Source organism: Doryrhamphus excisus, chromosome 4 (assembly GCF_030265055.1).
Source record: "Doryrhamphus excisus isolate RoL2022-K1 chromosome 4, RoL_Dexc_1.0, whole genome shotgun sequence".
NCBI lineage: Eukaryota > Metazoa > Chordata > Actinopteri > Syngnathiformes > Syngnathidae > Doryrhamphus > Doryrhamphus excisus.
This window is the reverse complement of record NC_080469.1, coordinates 27,237,820-27,250,897: the sequence shown is the minus strand read 5'-3', so window position 1 is coordinate 27,250,897 and position 13,078 is coordinate 27,237,820. Positions and strand designations below refer to the sequence as shown.

General features: G+C 50.3%; 2 non-coding genes across 2 annotated transcripts; both read left to right on the top strand.

Moving 5' to 3' along the window:
* The first annotated feature begins 10,852 nt into the window (after nucleotides 1-10,852).
* Nucleotides 10,853-10,924, top strand: trnaq-uug (transfer RNA glutamine (anticodon UUG)). Its single transcript has one exon. It is a non-coding gene; the product is annotated as a tRNA-Gln (tRNA).
* A 1,460-nt stretch (nucleotides 10,925-12,384) lies between these two features.
* trnai-aau (transfer RNA isoleucine (anticodon AAU)) lies at nucleotides 12,385-12,458 on the top strand. Its single transcript has one exon. It is a non-coding gene; the product is annotated as a tRNA-Ile (tRNA).
* The last annotated feature ends 620 nt before the right edge of the window (nucleotides 12,459-13,078 follow it).

Sequence of the window (13,078 nt, the reverse complement as noted above, 5' to 3'; positions counted from 1 at the left end):
GCACCCATGTGCTGTGAGTGTCCATATGGAGGTGTGTACTTCTGTGTATATATTCATATATGTGTGCGTAAGCGTGCTTGTGTATGTGAATGCGAGTGTGTGAATGTGTAATTGTCACTGAGAATGACAAAAGGAGAGAGACTGCCTTCTACCACCCAGCAAACCCCACCCCGCGCAGCCAGGTCAAGCCCCCACCGCCAGAGATCCTCCGGCCCCGTGGGTGTGGGCAAAGCCAGGGCCTACACCCCAAGCAACTCCCCTAAGAGACCAGCAAGAGGCCATGGAGGAGCAATCCCAACCGGCAACAGGGCGCCAACAGGCCAGAGGAGAGCCGCACCCCCGAGACCAGCGGGAGACCATACCCCACTAGGGCAGAAGGGCATTGAAGGCAACACACCTGTGGGCACAGAGGCGCCCCCGCCAACCGGGAGGGAGCCCATCCACGGCCGGAGGCGCCGCCCCCCACACACCCCCAGGAAGCAGAACCTGGCCCGCCCCAGGTAACCCCAGGCCTGACCACCGATTTAGGACCGCCCCGGCCAGGACAGAAGAGGCCCGGGCACACTGCCCCATGGAGGACGTGATAAAACGTATCATTATTTATCTAAGTATTTAAAACAATAAATACATAAAATAATCTCAGACACACGCGCACACCCCATCCACTCAATACGCACACACGCAAGCACACACTGTGGACGTCCCCGGGTGGGGCGTCCGGGGCATCACAGGGCGGGGGACCCAGGGGTCCCAGACCCACAACCGGGCCCCGAGCCCAGGGAGGTACGGACCGCCAAGGCATAGCACCCCCAGACTCCCCTTGACCACGGCATCGGGGCTACGGCAGTGTGGCAGACAAAGGAGCGGGTGAGGGGAGAAGACCCGCACATGAGCAAGCGAGGGGGCGAGCAGGCGAGTGGTGAGGTGCTCCACCGCGCCGGCCGACACCCGCCGGGCATCTCACCCCCGTGAGGGAGAGCCATAGCTCCAAGTCATGGGGAGGCCAAGCACCAGCGCCGAGGAGAGGACCAGCGCAAGGCCACCGACGGACCCCACCATCCACCGGGAGGGCCGTGCTAACTCGGTCTTACTGCGAGAGACCGCCAACTCCGCCTCATTACAAAGGACCGCCAACTCCGTCTTTTACAAAGGAAAGCCCGTCAAAAGGGCTCCTTCCTCTTGCACAAGACTGCCAAGTCCGCCCTATTGCAAAAGACTGCCAAGTCCGCCTTGTCACAGAAGACCGCCAGCTCTGTCTTTCTACAGAAGACTGCCTCTTTGCTTGCCAGCGAATAGTATACACAAGGCTTTAGCACCGGGTGACAAACCTTATTGACCCGAGGGACGCACTCAGTTCTAGGGGTCAAGAACCCTTCTGGCCTCCCTGCATTGGTTGCCTGTTCGCTTTAGGATTCAATCTGAGATTTTGTTGTTTCCTGTTTGACCTTTTAGTTTTGGATTAAATTCAATTTGTACCTTCATTTATTGTATTTTATTTTTACCTTTTATTTTACTAGCCTGTCCAGCACTTTAGAAACTCTGTTCATAAAATGTGCTATATCAATAAAGTGGATTGGATTAATGGGCTGCATGCAGCCCCCAGGTCTCAGTTTTCCCACCCCTGCTTTAACACAAAGGGACGACGCCCTTTCACTCACACTCTGATCAAAATTGTCTTACTGTTTGTTGTCTTCTCTTCCGTCGGTATCCCATCAACCTTCAGCTTCCAGTTGTTGAACTGAGAAGACAGCCCACCAAAGGGTTTTGTCTGCCGTGGCCACGGTCTTTCTGTCTCGTCCGCTCCACAACTGGACTCCTCAGGTGTCTTGGGATCCGGCTCGAAGGACCAAGTAAAGGTCAGGTTCAAACTCCTGTGACATCCAAGATGGCGCCGCGGACGGCTGCCTCGGTGTGTTGGTGCGCATTGTTTTGCTTTGTTTTATGTTATAAAACTGTTTTTTGCGCCGGTACCGGGAGCTCTTTCACCAGGGAAGAGCTCATGAACATCAGGGGAGCAACACCAGAGGATTTATTTCCTAAATTCCTGCTTCCAACAGCGGAAATTTTGGATATATTGGTCAAAGGTGCGCTCACCCTTGCACACGCAGCGAAACGCCGGAGGAGAGGAAAACGGGCCGGCGCGCTCGTGCGCCTTCGTCAGCGGGGATTACGCACGTCGCTACCCGAGATATTTCTCTCTAACGTGCGTTCACTTCCCAACAAACTAGATGAACTACAACTGCTGTTGGGAAAAAACAGGGACTTCTCTTCATCTGCGGTTTTGTGCTTTATTGAGACGTGGCTCTGTGGATTAATACCGGACTCTGCGCTGGAGCTGGCTGGCTTCCAACTCCATCGCGCGGACAGAGACACGGAACTTTCCGGCAAAACCAAAGGTGGAGGAATCTGTTTCTATATCAACAGTGGTTGGTGCAACGATGTGACAGTGATCCAGCAGCACTGTTCTCCTGACCTGGAATCTTTCACCATTAACACCATTAACATTAACACCTTTTTATTCACCCCGTGAGTTCGCTTCATTCATTCTGGTTGGCGTCTACATCCCGCCGCAAGCCAACTTGCAGGACGCACAGCGCATGCTCGCCGACCAGATACTGTGTGTGGAGCGGACCTACCCGGACTCCTTAGTTATTGTCCTTGGTGACTTTAACAAAGGCAACCTCACCCACGAACTCCCTAAATACAAACAGTTTATCAAATGCCCGACCAGAGAGGAGAATATTCTGGATCATTGTTACACTACAGTCAGGGATGCTTATCACGCTGTCCCCCGTGCTGCTCTGGGACTCTCTGACCACATCATGGTCCACCTGATTCCTGCGTACAGGCAGAAACTAAAGCTCTGCAAACCTGTAGTGAGGACATCAAGGAAGTGGACCAGTGAGGCTGTGGAGGATCTCCAGGCGTGTTTGGACTCCACTGACTGGGATGTGTTCAGGACTGCTACCAACAGTCTGGATGAGTACACAGAGGCTGTGACGTCCTACATCAGCTTCTGTGAGGACTGCTGCGTTCCATCACGCACCAGGGTGAGTTACAACAACGACAAACCCTGGTTCACAGCCAAACTCAGACATTTAAGGTTGGCGAAGGAGGAGGCCTTCAGGAGTGGGGACATAAACAAATACAAAGAGTCGAAGTACAAGTTTAGCAAGGCGGTGAAAGAGGCTAAACGACTGTACTCTGAGAAGCTCCAACACCAATTCTCAGCTAACGACTCTGCGTCTGTCTGGAAAGGGCTCAGGCAGATCACCAACTACAAGCCTAAAGCCCCCCAATCCATCAACGATCGACGCCTAGCCAACGACCTGAACGAGTTCTACTGCCGCTTTGAAAGACAAAAGGACAGTCCAGCAACCATCCCCCTCGACACCTTCCAACAGCTCCAGCTCCAGCCATCTCCACCAAGACCTGCCTTAATGGCCCTCCCTTCCCCCTCCTCACCCACCTCAGTGACGACTCTTTCCATCCACAAGAGAGACGTAAACAAACTCTTCAGGAGACAGAACCCCCGGAAAGCAGCTGGACCGGACTCTGTGTCTCCGTCCGCCTTGAAGCACTGCGCTGACCAGCTGTCTCCAGTGTTCACAGAGATTTTCAACACCTCACTGGAGACATGCCACGTGCCTGCCTGCTTCAAGACCGCAACCATCATCCCTGTTCCCAAAAAGCCAAGGACCACAGGACTTAATGACTTCAGACCCGTCGCCCTGACCTCCGTGGTCATGAAGTCCTTTGAGCGCCTTGTGCTCTCTCACCTCAAAGTCATCACCAACCCTCTCCTAGACCCCCTGCAGTTTGCCTACAGAGCCAACAGGTCTGTAGACGATGCAGTCAACTTGGCCCTCCACTACATCCTCCAGCACCTGGACTCCGCAGGAACCTACGCTAGGATCATGTTCGTGGACTTCAGCTCTGCATTCAACACCATCCTCCCATCTCTGCTCCAGGAGAAGCTCTCCCAGCTGAGCGTGCCTGACTCCACCTGCAGGTGGATTACAGACTTCCTGTCTGACAGGAAACAGTGTGTGAAGCTGGGGAAACACTTCTCCGATACAAGAACCATCAGCACCGGATCCCCCCAGGGCTGCGTTCTTTCTCCTCTGCTCTTCTCCCTGTACACGAACAGTTGTACCTCCAGTCACCAGTCTGTCAAGCTCCTGAAGTTTGCGGACGACACCACCCTCATCGGACTCATCTCTGACGGTGACGAGTCCGCCTACAGGTGGGAGGTTGACCATCTGGCGACTTGGTGCAACCTGAACAACCTGGAGCTCAACGCCCTAAAAACAGTGGAGATGGTTGTGGACAACAGGAAGAAATCAGCCTCTCCTGTCCCCATCACCCTCTGTGACTCTACAATTGACATTGTGGAGTCCTCCCGCTTCCTGGGTACCATCATCTCCAGGGACCTCAAGTGGGAGCCGAACATCAGCTCCCTCATCAAGAAGGCTCAGCAGAGGATGTACTTCCTACGGCAGCTGAAGAAATTCAGCCTGCCAAAGACAATGATGGTGCACTTCTACACCTCCATCATTGAGTCCATCCTCACCTCCTCCATTACCATCTGGTACGCTGCTGCCACTGCTAAGGACAAAGGCAGGCTGCAGCGTGTCATTCGGTCAGCAGAGAAGGTGATTGGCTGCAATCTCCCATCCCTCCAGGATCTGTACGCCTCCAGGACCCTGAGGCGTGCAGAAAGGATTGTGGCCGATCCCTCTCACCCCGGACATAGACTCTTCGAGACGCTCCCCTCTGGCAGGAGGCTGCGGTCCATCAGGACCAAAACCTCACGCCACAAGAACAGTTTCTTCCCGTCTGCTGTCAGCCTCATCAACAAGGCCCGGAACCCCACATGACACTCTTCACACCCCACATCTGCCTCATCCTGCCACTTTGACACTTTGACACTTTCATTGTATACGTTACATTAACGCTCAGTTTGGACTCTTAGGAAAAACAATCAGACTGCACTTCCGGAATAACAAACAAAAACAGACTGTGTACATATATTTATACTGTTATTCTGTATATTTTGTATCTTCATATTTTGTATTTCATATTTTGTATTCTCATTCTTTTTTAATAGATGTGTGTGCACCTACTACACCAAAACAAATTCCTAGTATGTGTTTGATAATACATGGCAATAAACCTTTTCTGATTCTGATTCTGATAAGCCCCTTCGTGCAGCCCAGTGACGCACCCGATCAGTCATCCGGGAAATATGGATTGTGTGTCCAAACTGGGGACAGATGCCCGTGTACACACCTTCAGGGATCAAGCACATATCCTTGTTCCCATTTGTCACCTTGATTTTTTTGTGAAAGAAGGAATTGAACGGCCTTGCTTCCACCCAGTTTCCAACTAGGGACCTTTTGCATGTAAGGCAAACGTGCTAACCACTACACTATGAAGGGTGAGCCCTTTAAGGGGACTGGTGAAGCAGTTGCCAAACAATGACACAAGACGATGCGTCCAAAGTGGGGGCATATTGACAATTGTCCAAATCGACAAATGTTTCTCCCTTGTAGGGAAAATTGTTCCACAAATTATGGGCCTTTCTTCAACAAAACATGAAATCACAATCACGGCTTGACAGGTTTGGCTTGTAACCTCCTCTAACGTTGTCTGGAGGGGTGGCCCTTTGATCAATGAAGTTAAGGTCCTTTCAGCCTGCCAATAAGCATTTTCAAACTATTGGCAAAGTCGCAACGTAAACAGGGATTGTGCTCAAACCCAGGCTTGAACCACGGACCTTTAAATCTTAATTCTCGCACTCACCCAACTGAGCGATTTCAGCTGCAAAGGTGGTGTTCCGCTTTTTCAGTAGAGGCTAAAAGAGGGGCCAGGGTGAAGCTGTGTTTCTGCCACATATGTTGCTGTGTACCTGGCCGAGTGTGTTCTCATCTTGGGTTGGTATGTCCCCATGCTGGTAATGTGGGGTCTACTCTTGACCAGGGACTTGAACCCTGGACAATCAGATTAAAAGTCTGATGCTCTACCAACTGAGCTATCCAGGCGCTTGATGAATGAGGACAACTCACAAGGCAAAATCTTCTGGCATACTGTACTTGACCTTGCAGAGATGAAGAAGCCCCTGTCCCGAAATTGCCACCTCCAAGATCGACGGAGGTCTTAAACTGCCCACATGGACAAGCCTAATATCTTCTGGAAAAAAAGAGTTAATGGTCAGACAAGACAAAGGTTGAGCCAATCACCTGAACAATAAACTTTTGATCTGAGTGTCCGGGATTTAAGTCCCTGTTCAGGTGACCAGGTGGCCACGAGCCCTCCAACTAATGCACCTGCAGTTTAAGGCTATGTTCTGGATTATCAGTGTTTCGCCAAGAGTAAAATTGGGTCGAGCGAGAAGTCCTTTCAGGCAAGAAAACAACAAAAAGCAACACACACCAGCCGTGACAAAACACGGAGCGCCGTCTGATGACGTTGGGAGTGTCGTCCCCATGCAACTGGGAGCCAGTCGCCTTTCGTCAGCGGAGAGGAGTCACCGTCCACGCCTGTGGCTGTGCCTGTACTGTTGGAGTCCTACACACAATTTCCCGCTGTCCAGTTCGCCCAGCACGCCAACGCTCTTCCTCCACCAGGGATATTCCCCAGCTGCTGGCACTGCCCGCTCCAACCACACCGGCTGCGTCATCCGCTTTGGCGGGCCGACTTCAGGTGGAAGGTACGATATCCTGGGCGGGGGAAGCTTCTCCTACCACAGCATTAATTGACTCTGGGGCGGACGAGAACTTCATTGATAGCGGACTGGTCAGTTCTCTCAACATTCCTACTGTTGAGCTTGTCCCCCACAAGAATGTCCGCTCGCTAGATGAACATCACCTGGCATGCATTACGCATCAGACGTGCACCATATCCTTGGTGCTGCCGGGTAACCACCACGAGGTCACAAATTTTTTTCTTATGCCCTCTCGCTCAGCTCTGTTAGTACTCGGCCTCCCCTGGCATCCCATGCGTGTGTTGTGATGTTTTGTCATTCAGCGCCACTTTGCAGGGGCACATCCACTCAACAATTTAATTTGTTCTCCGACAGTGTTTCCAAACGTGGCATTGGTGGTTCAGTGGTAGAATTCTCACTTGTCAAGCGGGAGGCCCGGGTCCTGTTCCCGGCCAATGCAGTATATCTCAGCTTATACCTTTCTTTAGAGCTCATGTTGAAAAAGTACAAAGGCTCTTTTCCTGCGAAAGGGCAGTATTCAGAATGACACCTGAAACGTAACAGACCGGACCACCCGAGAGTTAAGGTGGACAGCACTTAGTGAAACCTTACTGCAGTCATGCTGTTGTACTCCCTGTCGCGCAATTGGTCAGCACGTTTGGCTGTTAACTGAGAGGTTGGTGGTTCGAGCCCACCCAGGGACTCTCAATTCACACATGTGTTGGACTTTGGACTCCCTCCCTTGTATGAACATTTTTCCCCACTGGCGAACTGTTTTTGTGTTGGTACCAGATGAACTGCTGGCACTGTGGCTAAGCTGGTCAAAGTGCCTGTCTAATAAACAGGAGATCGTGGGTTCAAATTCCAGCAGTGTCTGGGTGCTTGGTCAGTGAAACTTTGGCAGCTGATTTGTCAACCATGTACTTCTTTTTGTCACTTGCCGTTCAATAACGAATTGACGTTGCATCCACAGCTGACATGATTGTTGTGGATCCCAGTACGCCAGAAGGTGCTTGAATCCAAAGAGTATGACATTGTGATGTTTTGTCATTCAGCGCCACTTTGCAGAGGCTCATCCACTTGACAGTTGAATTTTGTTCTCTTACAGTGTGTCCCCACGTGACATTGGTGGTTCAGTGGTAGAATTCTCACTTGCCAAGCGCGGGCCGCGCTTGTGTTGTTGACATTTGCTGCCAGCCAATCAGGATGCGAGACGGATGTCAGACAAGCAGAGAGACTTTGGAGAAATGAAGTCAGGTGTCCGAATCCCGTCTAAGCATCAGTCAAGTCACCATTTTCTTCTCCACAATATATATTTTTTCCAATTAATCCCTATATGATTACAAACTATTCCTATCAGGCTTATATTGATACCAGTGCTTGAAATAAAACACACACTTTTGTGGCGCAATAAAAGTATCTGACAGGGCCCCGCTGATAAAAGTCATGTATTGATGTCCCATCCCCTTGATATTTTGATTTTGGTTGACAACAGCACAGACATGTTTTTGTTTGAGTTTTTTTGACACGGGAGGTGGTTGCTCCTGCTCCAATGGGGTATGAGCAGGTGGTGGTGGTGGTGGTGATGGTGGAATGACCATAGCTGCAGGCAGTGTCACGACAGGCACAGCAGAGGTAGTGCTTAGCAACTGCCAAAGCTGCTGTGTATGTTGCAGCTTCTCTGGGCTGGTATTTAGTGAAGATGATGTATTGAGAAATTTACTGTTGTGTTTCATGTATTTGGAAATATGCAATTTTGATGTTGGATGCAGCATGCTGTTGGGGTCTTTGCTGGACTTGTGGACAAGAGTGCCATACTCCCGAACCACAAGCTTGATCATGTCCTCGTGCCCGCGGTGTTTATTAAGGAGCTCGTCAATTGCCGACTTCTTTGGAGACGGCCAGCGCTTGTGGTCCAACACAAATACTCTCCCTCCAGTCTTCACTGGTCCAGTGCGGGCAGCAGTCGGAGAACATTGGATGGGTAATCTTCTTGTGGGCTCTAGGCAAAGAAAACCAAGAGATACACATTTGTTATTTGGTTCAAACAAGATGCAACACTATTAGAACAAGGGGACACATGATTAGGTTTTTACCTGGCTGTGGCTGAAGCTCAGTAACAGAAGCTTTATTGTCCAAGTCAGATGCTGGGATAGGGGCCACACGACTAGACGTAGTCACAGTAGCAGTTTGAAGAGGGTGAACAAAGCTGAAAAGCCTGGTGGGAGGTGTGGAGGAAGGCTGCACTGGGTCTGCTCCCTGACCAGCTCCCTGATCAGGCAGGATGCCTGGAGAAGGAGCACTTGTGGCTTGGCCGGGGTCCTTCTTGGTTTTATGTTTGTCCCAGTCTAAAGGGACCGGACAACATTCTGGCTCCCTGTACTCCAGGCCAAACCTCTCCCCGGTGTCTTCAGCTGCCAGACGAAGAGCAGGGTACTTTTCTTCGCCAAAGACCCGTCTGGAAACAGCATTCAGGGAGCATATGAGTGCAGGGTTGAAAACAGGCGGGAGAGAAACGCCTGGCAGTTTCAGGTCCAGCAGACGCTGATAGTTCCAGCGACACACTCCTGTCATGGCCTGGGCCTGGAACAGCTCTGGGGAGACCTGCGTGCCGGTCACCCATTTGGCCTGGTGAAAGTGGTAGCCCTCCTGCTGCGACGTGCCTCTGATGGGGATCCAGACGGGGACTGCTGCACGCTCACCTGGCACGTGGTTTAACTGTATCGTTCCTCCACGGCGGTACAGTATGCCCCCTTCCACCTCAGGATCACTGAGGCAACCGCGCAGAATGTGGACTCGTTGGATCCTCCATCTCTTTAGCATGGAGGGCTTATAAAGAGGGATGCCATTCGGATCTGTGGTCAGGTGAAAGTGCTTCAACACCCCTTCCACTCTCTGAATAAGCGTCCCGGGCGGAGGAATCTTTATCCTGCAGTGCTCACGAATATGCTGCTTGGTGGGATTTGCAGGCTGGATGCCACAGAAGACGTATGCATCCTGGAGCCTCTGCAGGTCTTCCTGGTCCACCACAGAGAAGGCAGCCGACAGGAACTGTGCGAAGGTGCCGTATAACGGGGGATATTCTGAGGCACACAGATGTGGCCTCAGTAACAATTGTGTCAGTTGTTTGCCATGCATCCCAGTTGAGGTGTTTCTCCGCAGAAGACTCTGCAACCCTGAATGGTGCGCAGCAATCTCTGAGAAACACAAATAACATATGAAATAATGAAACTTAATAGAGTTAATTTCTACCTGAAGTTCAGGATGAATGTGGTGGGTGGGTGTAGCAGAAGCGGCCACAGCGCCACTCATGGACAAAAGTATATTACATTCATAGTGGCCTTTCTCTCTCATTGGAAATGAATGGGGAAAATTTAGCTCGTTTCAGCTGAACTATCCCCGCCAGCCGCACGGGAGACTGGGGTTCGATTCCCCGACGGGGAGTTCCTCTTTTGTATGTCACAATGTCAACAAACAAACCCTTCTCATTAGAACAAAACCTCTCTTAATCTTCTTCTCAAGGTGTTCAGGTGTCTTGTACAATCTGACAGTCTTTTGCTGCCAAATCATTCCAGTCGTGGATAATGGAGCTGACCAGGAAAATGCCAGCTGTGGGATTTCAACCAGTGCCTCCTGAGCGTAAGGAACCTTAATCTGGTCAGTTGACAGCTCAGCCCCTCTCTTCACCCGCCTGTCCAGAACATGCGGACGCAGGTCTGATGACACGACTGCAAAGTCGATCATAGACCTGCAGCCAAGGGTGTCCTGGTGCCAAGTGCACTTATGGACATCCCTATATTCGAACATGGTGTTAGTTATGGACAAACTGTGGTTCGCACAGAAGTCCAATAACATCACACTGCCCGGGTTCAGATAAGGGAGGCCGTTCTTCCCAATCACGCCCCTCCAGGTCACACTGTCATTGCCCACATGGACGTTGAAGTCTCCCAGTAGAACGACTGAGTCACCAGGACTCCAAAAAGACCGGGTACTCCGCACTGCCGTTTGGCACGTACGCACAAATGACAGTTAGGACCTTTTCCCCAGCCCGAAGGCGTAGAGAAATTACCCTCAGTGAAGTTATATCAACGCTAATGTAATCTGACAGGATGTACTTCAGGGCCCGGCGCTGTCTGTACCCTTGCAGGTTCCGTGGTGTAATGGTTAGCACCCTGGACTTTGAATCCAGTGGTCTAAGTTCAAGTCTTGGTGGAACCAAGGGATTGTCCTGTTGCCCTTGTATTTTGAGGGCAAAAAGGAGACGTTTGCACCGTGTGCCACCGCACCACAACCAGAGGTCAGCCCTGAGTATCGGCCGGAAGAAGGCATCCATCTGTAAGTGTCAAGTTCCCTTTGGTTTCATACAATCCCCACTTGAAGGGGATGAGCCATCTACCCAGAGATGTAGGAAGCGTATTCACTCAAAGAAGCGGCTTGTCCTGTTTTGCATCTTTTATTTTCATTTGCAATTTAGGGTGCAGTTTGCCACTTGAAATTAGGTGAAAAACCTTTCAATAAAAAAAAAAGAAAGAAAAAGGAACACATTTAAATTCTGTGCAAAGTCACAAATCCCATGCCTTACAAATTACTGCAATAGAGAATAAGCAAATTAAGCTTTAATACAATACCAGGTAAGCATGAATCAGGTATGAATTCCACCACTTCCCATATATTTATTGCTGTTTTTATTTATATATTTTATATATATATATTTTAATGTGTTCTTAAATTATTACCAATTATAATAAATAAATAAAATTCAGTTAGCTTTCAAATCACATTTCCAAACCAAAGTGAAATAAACGTACTTAATACATACGCAACACTATAAGCTAACTATTTACACCCGTCACAATTTCAACCACATTAAATCAAGTTAGCCACGATGCCAGCAAGCGTTTAACTCAACAACGTGAGCATCAAACAGTGACAAGCCACGCACTAGACGCCGTGGCTAAGCTATCGTTAGCACAGCTTCTTCACATTGACACAGTTTGGCGTCTTACCGGCTGCCTCTCTGGTGTTTGTAGATGCTCTGATCTGTATGGGCGACTTACAACGATAGATAAACAGTCTCTGCCTGGTGCTGCTGCTTGTCTGCTTCACCTGTGCTGGTGTGCGCCACTTATTCCGGTCCGGCCGCGATCGATGTCACGAAGGTTCCGCCTCCCATTTTTGCTGACGTGTCTAAATCTCAAGTTTGACTTAACAGTAAGGTAGAATTACACCAAGAGATATTAATGCCGGGTTGTACCAAGCGGTAACCTGTGGAAACGGTAATGCACATAAATTTACCTTTCGCCAGTGTGCTGTTGAATATGGGCTTACCTTTGACCTCTGTAACCTCGGGGTGCGCTATGGCGAATGGCCGACAATTAGCCGAGGCTGCTTCTGGAGCAGTGGATGTATTCATCAGGGACACTCGGCGGAAATCACAGCGGGAACTATTTGCAATAAGTGGCCCACTCCCAGGCGCGCTAAACAATTTGTTTTCCTTGTTTTAGCTTGTTCCACCATCAAAAGCCAATTGTTAAACTGTCCTGAAATACCTGTCAAGAGCACAAACAAGGTGTCCACCAGGTACCCACTTATCGCCCTCAGACCCCAGCGTACCGATTGAGTCTGCTTCGGGGTACATAAAATTAAAAAAAACATAAAATATTGCAATGGTGTCCAGTGGCCGGTTAGCTCAGTTGGTCAGAGCGTGGTGCTAATAACGCCAAGGTCACGGGTTCAACCCCCGTACTAGCCACTCTTCTTTATGTGCTCCAGGAACAACAAAAGCCCAGGGCGGCAACTTACCGGCCCCCATAACCGACATCACACCACCCACCCTCGACAAGGCCGGGGAAAGGTAAAGAAAACAGCATGTCAAAGCAGAGCGGCAAAAAACCTCTTGGTCACCAAGACTCAAGGAGCAGATCAATGGGGGCAGTGGACCCCATTATCCTCTTCAGACCACGAGTGCAGAGAATGCGGACCGTGAAGAAACGACAAAAGCCCCCGTTGACAACAACTAACAGTACACCACCACAAGGAAAACAGCATGGCGGCGACAAAAGCCCAAAACCCCCCAGGCCCCATAACCAACAGCGCACAACCCAGTCAACTGCGAAACACCCCCATCAAGGCTGCCAACCGACCGGGGAAAGGTAAAGAAAACAGCATGGCAAAGCAGAGCAGCGGCAAACCTCTCGCCCACCGTGACTGCATGATCAATGGGGGCAGATGACCCCGTTGTCCGAGAAGCAAAATTTCGACCACGAGCACAGAGAATGCGTTCTGTTAAGGATGAGTTAGTTGATTTGAGCTGGAAACATTTGATGCAAAGGTGTCCTGTGGTTGGTTAGCTCAGTTGGTCAGAGCGTGGTG